We start from the raw sequence: 6,027 nt of genomic DNA, 5'->3' as shown, positions 1-6,027 counted from the left end.
ACCCGTGTCCCTCCACCAGGAGTGACGGACTGGGCTGGTGTCATTCAGTTAACTTGGCAAACTCTCCGACTGGTCAATGTTCAGGAAAGAAGGGGAAGATGCAATTTGGCCACGGAAATGCTCATAGGGACATTTATCCAGAGCACACGAGACTGCTTAGTGCTAAGGCAGAAGAGATTTTGGAGAAAGGCAGCTGTCTTTGGGGAGTGAAGCAAGTGGTCCTGAAGATGGGGTGTGGATTTGAGGGGAATAAATGAGGGCACTGGATGAATCTGGGCACTGGATGAATCTGGGCACTGATCACGAAAAGAATTTAATATGGGTTCTTGAAAACCAAATAAACCCCTCTGCTTTGTCACAAACATCCTTGTAAACCTGCAAAGATATTGAAGCAGGTTGATATGTCTGTGTCAAGATTAAAAAAAAAAAAAAAAAAAAAAAAAGAAAAGCTCAGAAAGTTTTTTACTTTCAAAACTGCATAAGGCAGATGAGCATTCTTATGGATTGTCTTTTGCTCCTCAAGAGAGTATTCTGTGCTCCTAGCTGTGCTGTAGTGCTAATATTCTTTCAAGACTCTTGATAATCCTAGAGATTTGCTCTCTTCCTTTCTTTCCTAATCTGGGAAATGGAGATAATATTCAGCTACTGCACAGATTAATGTCACACTACTGCAGAGATGTAAAACATCCTGCGAGTACTACGTAATTACATTATTATGGTATTATAATAACACAGGCAAACCTATTTCATTTAAGTGTTGGCAAGAGTAAGATCCCACTGCATGCTAAAGATCATTCAATTTCTTTCCAGTCTGCTAAAATGGCAAAATAATTCTATTCCCTGTAGCAATAGCATTCATAGTAGTTAAAAATAGCAAAAGAAAATTAGTTCAAAATAATGAAAACAGAACATTATATTTTTATGCTACCTACCTTTCTGTTGCTGAAAGTTGGCAAGTTGGCATTGAGGAAGACAGAAAGGGAAAAAAAAACAACAACAAAAAAAAAAACCTGACACTGCCAATGGACCGTAGATATCAACAACCTTTTTGGGCAAAATTTCAGTTTTCCATTTTTTTGTGTACCTAAGTTGTTTCAGATACCTACCCTATCTTATCAGAGAAAAGATTCTTTGCCATTCTCATGTATGTCATCATTTGCATTTGTCACTTCTCCATTGCTTTACAGACCTGCCTCACATACCAAACTATGCTTTACTATACCTGCTTCACCTGGCTATCTATAGGCTAGGAAAAGAATGAGAAACACAGTAAGAATTAGGATGGTGGACCCTCCTATAGATTGAGTGGGGTTCTGGGTGGTGGGTGCCAGCCGGGGGTGTCTAAACACCAGTTGACCTGACAAACATTCTGTCAATTCATCTTTGATTCATCCCAAACCTCATCTAAGACGGAAAAACTGTGCAAAGGGGAAAAATCTGAAGGTCAGGTTTGCTAACATTGATTAATAGTGGACATCTTCTGCCTGGCTGATGTGGTTACCTTCATAAACTGTTCTGTGCCGCAAGGAGAAAACGATGCAGGAATGACTAATTCAGAGTAAATTAGGTTTCTCCAACCCACAGAAAGATGTGAGATCAATTGTGAACTAATTCTTTTTGTTGTGAAAGAAATCTTGCCACTTGTCTATAAAGGGTGTTGGCAGAGGAAAATTTGAAATCCATGGCTTTGGGAGCTATTGCAACATCAAACACTCAAGTATTACACACCTCACACATCCAGTATGCTGTCTACACACCCTAACATCAAGAAACAAGGCTCTGAGGGGTGTGAAGTCATACTTTCAGCTGGTGTCAGTAGTGACACCAATTTAAAATGCTCTTTATGGTATGAGAACAACTCCTGCTAATTTTGGTGACTCCTTTGCTTTGAACAATTTGCTCTGGTTGCAAACTGGATATTGAACTACAAATGGTTTAGGGTGTATTAGCCAGTAGATTTGTGACTTCCTGCTTATTTTTCTGGTTATGAAGGTGTTAGTTAACATTATGTGCTTTTTGAATCTCTTATTGAATTCCAAAAGTGCAAATAACTGCTTGAAATTTCAGATAAAAGTATTTTTCTTTTAAATCTTCCCTTTCTTATTCAAGGCTGTGAATTACACTGATTTGAGCCATTAGCTTCTAGAGCTTCTCTACCCATGTGTCATCCCATTCTGTTGCATCTTGTCATAGATCAAAATCTGAGTCTTTTCACTCTTTCTGTGGGTTTTTGACCAATTCTGTGAATCAGTGGCTGAACTTCATCTGCTGTGGTAGAAGTTCATGTGTAAGGTCTGATCAAAACCCTGCTGGAACCAAGGATCATTCAGGTACAAAATAGCTTCAGGAGCCCAGGGATTTTGGCGTGGACTCTGTGATATCAGACTGCCCATAGGGGCTACCAAGGGGTTGTGGATCCTTTCTCTGGAGACATTTACAACTTAACATCTGATGTTCTTCAAGCTATAACAACTCTTGGGTGCTACCACACAGAAGTCAGGCTGCTGAGGGCCACTGCGGTTTCACTCTCTGGCACTGAGGCTGTGAGCCACTGAAATGTACTTGCAAAATCTTGCAGGTCTTACATCCACATTCATGTTGGGGAAAGAAAAGAAAAAAGGAAAAAGAAAAAAAAAAAAAAAAAGGAGAGTGGAGAAATATGGTAAATTTTAGGAAAAAGAGACTGAGTATTTTTCCATCTTAGCCTGGCCCTGTTCAGAACGTGTGATTTTATTGGCCTATGCCAAAGGCTCATTTTTTGGGGGTTATATTTGTTTATATAAAGGAATATATTTCGCTGTTAATATTATAGCAGAGGAGAAAATCCTTTGGAAGAGACAAACCTGTTTGGTTGCTGGGCTTTATATCCTCTTCTTTTTTGTGCTTTCTATTTCTCAGCAACCTCCGTGCTCTCTCACTACAGGAAGTCACAACAGCTCTCATGCCAACAACCACCTTTCTTTTTCTTCTTCCCAAAGTGCTTTCAACTTCTCTCAATGTCTTCAGCAACTCCGTACCACCAGAGGTGAAAAAAGCCTTTAACGGCTTCCTATGCTGCAATGGCATGATTGAAGGATGCTCCATTCGAAGAGGCATCGCCAATCACGCCTCTTGGGTAGCTGATTGACATCGGTATTGTCAGCTCCCAGCTGGCTCCGGACAGACAAGCACCTGAATTCACCTGCGATCGAGGAACATGCATCACTGCTTGACAGCCTGAGCCCCATTAGCGAAGGAAGGGTCATTAAAGAAGCAAACTGCTGGCTTGTTCTTGCCATGACTGTGTTTCGTATGGTCCAACTAAAACAAATGTCCGAATTGACATTCCAAACATAATAAAGAGGTTTCCATATCCGTTGCACTTTCATTGCACAACACCCTTCAATAGAAGTGTTCAGCTAATGGAAAACCAAAATCGCTCAGCACAAAAAAAAAGAAGAAAAAAAAAAAAGAAAAAAAATTGTCCACTTTTTTAACGTCCTCTTTGCTTTCAGATGAGAAAGGAAAGGGGGATGTTGAGAAGAATGCAAAGAGCAAACATCTTAAAATGCCAGCAAGAGCCTTTTGGAAGCTGATTAGAACCATTTGTGTGTGGTCAACAAAAAAATTGGAGTTTGCAGAAAATGGAAGGGAGACAACCTCTGCTCTGTTCTGAGTCACAGAACAGATGCCAGCGTTTCTTCTGACTTTACAACTTTTTCTTGGCCTATCCATGTGAAAGACTGATTAAAAATGGGGGCTGAGAATGCTTGTTGAAAAACCTCCCAGATTGTAATCCTAGCACAAGGGCAAAGGCAGACTCACAGTAAATCATTTCTGGCTGTCTGGATTACTTATCAAACATAGCAAGCAAGGACACCCAGTCATGGTTGTAGGAAATCGCACGTCCAATGGTCTTCTCCTGAAAGGGGTTTTTGCCTTACATTCTGTGTGAAGCAGGGGGCAGAAAACAGATTATCCAAATTACAGCTGAAGGCCAATAAATAAATAAATAGAAATCATGAGAGAGAAAGAAAGAACAAGATTTTCTGTAAAAAAGCCATAGACATGGATGGAAAGAGATTTATCTCCTCCAAAACCATTTTTCCTTCAGTGGTGTCCTAGGTAAAACAAAATAAACCAAGAGGATTGAATTTCACTGGGAGAATGACTGTGAGGTCTGCTGTGCAAGCCAGATTTTCCAACCATACATTTAAAAGCGGTTACTCAAGTTTGGGTAAAAAAACACTTACCCAATTTCCGAGCAGTCTGTGAATTGTGAGGTTCAGTCAGAGGTGCAGAGAAACAGAGCGCTTATTTACAACTTGCACAGAGATCTTTCCGAAGGACAATCGAGTCAGGACTTTTTTTCTGCCCTCTTGACCTCTCCAGGGGGTTTGTGCCCCGCTATGTTTTATTTTTCACCATCAGGGGCTTTAGCAAACATAAAATTCCTTTCCCCATGAACACTCCCAAGAAAAACGGGCAGCCAACGCAAGCTGCCAAAGGTCTGCTAGGTGCAACAGCCATGAGCATTTTGAATTACTGGAGTGCCAGTTAATCAAAGGCGGCTCAAACTGGAAATATCATGCTCATGGTAAATTTAGCATCCATTATATCCACTAGTAAAACCAGCAGCAGCTGAAAACACTGGAGAGCGAAGCTTAAACTCCAGAAACCGAGGAATCCCATTCAAGAAATGTGTTCTCTATAAACGCAATAGGGCTGAAATATGGAAAGGTGGTGAATATGAGGGTAAAACTGAGAGCTCAAGGAGCATTGATTTATCGGCTGAGACCCATCAAGAAGTGGTGAAGGAAGGGTCTTTTTCATTTGGTTGATTTCTACAGGATTACAGGAGACAATTCACTTGTTACCATTTGTTACCATTACAACTTTTTAAAAAAGATGTTTGTCCCCCAGAACTAGTGATAACAATGTGACAGGGAATTAATATCCATCCAAAATTCAGACCTTTCAAATTATCCATAAAGTATGCTAAGTTTTTCATTAGCAATTAGCAATTCAGCCACGCTGCCTCAGTCTGAAACCAAAATGCAACAGTTATTGCTTTTTTTTTTCTTTCTATTTATTTCCAAATGCATCAGTATTGCAACAAAATGCAAGAGATTGAAACCCTGATTGTGGTTTTCATCTTTAAGACCTTGTTAACCTTTAAAACCTAGCTTCTATTTTCATGTAACATACCAGTTTTCCTTGTAGCACCTGTGCCCCTGTATGGACCAGTCAAACGATTGCATGTATTTTTCTTGTTGAAAGTTTTTTCCTAGCAAACCTTGTTTCTATTTTTAACCTGATTTTCAACAGCGTCATCACAGATTTTGTTTTTATACTGAATGTTTGCAACTTTTTGGCATATTATAATCTCTTGGCATGCCCTAATACTTCTAAATGGTGCTAAAATAAATCACTCCTTAGTCTTTTTCATCCAATGTGTTTTATGACTTGATCTGAAATAAAACAGTTGCTCATACTGTCCAGAAGTTTTTTAATGGTACAAAGCAAAGGAAGAAACCCAAAACGCAAGAAGGGGACAGTGCTCTTCATCTTTTTTCCCTAACTTTGCTGCTAATAGATATGAATTCAACAACGGTGAGAAACATATTCAAAACCAGAATGTACTGTAACAGAAAACAAGAGGGGCCATCGTTCAGTTTTTATTCAAAGAGAAAGGTAAAGGCATTGTATGTTCTGAATCTCTGAGCCCGTAGGTAAGTCTGTTGTAGAAAAAGTCTACTTGCTACCACTGCAAAACAGGAATGCACCGGGGGTTCTCCAGAACAAGAACTTTATTTTTAACCAGATAAGTCTTTTTAACCAGACAGAGCCTTTTATTTGTGCAAGCCCACCCTGTGTCACATTCGTGCTTGGAAATGCATTAGGTGGGAGGAGGGGAGGGGGAGGACTGTCCATCACCTCTGCATGCCCCACTGGTAGGTCCACAAAGCTGCTTCCATGGCTCACCACTGTTACTAATTAATTTCATCAAACAGTGAGAGCTTGGCATCAACATGCATTATTGACAAA

This window comes from Anser anser, assembly GCF_964211835.1.
Source record: "Anser anser genome assembly, chromosome: 11".
NCBI classification, from domain to species: Eukaryota; Metazoa; Chordata; class Aves; order Anseriformes; family Anatidae; genus Anser; species Anser anser.
The sequence above is the reverse complement of the archived record's forward strand: the minus strand, read 5'-3'. Positions refer to the sequence as shown.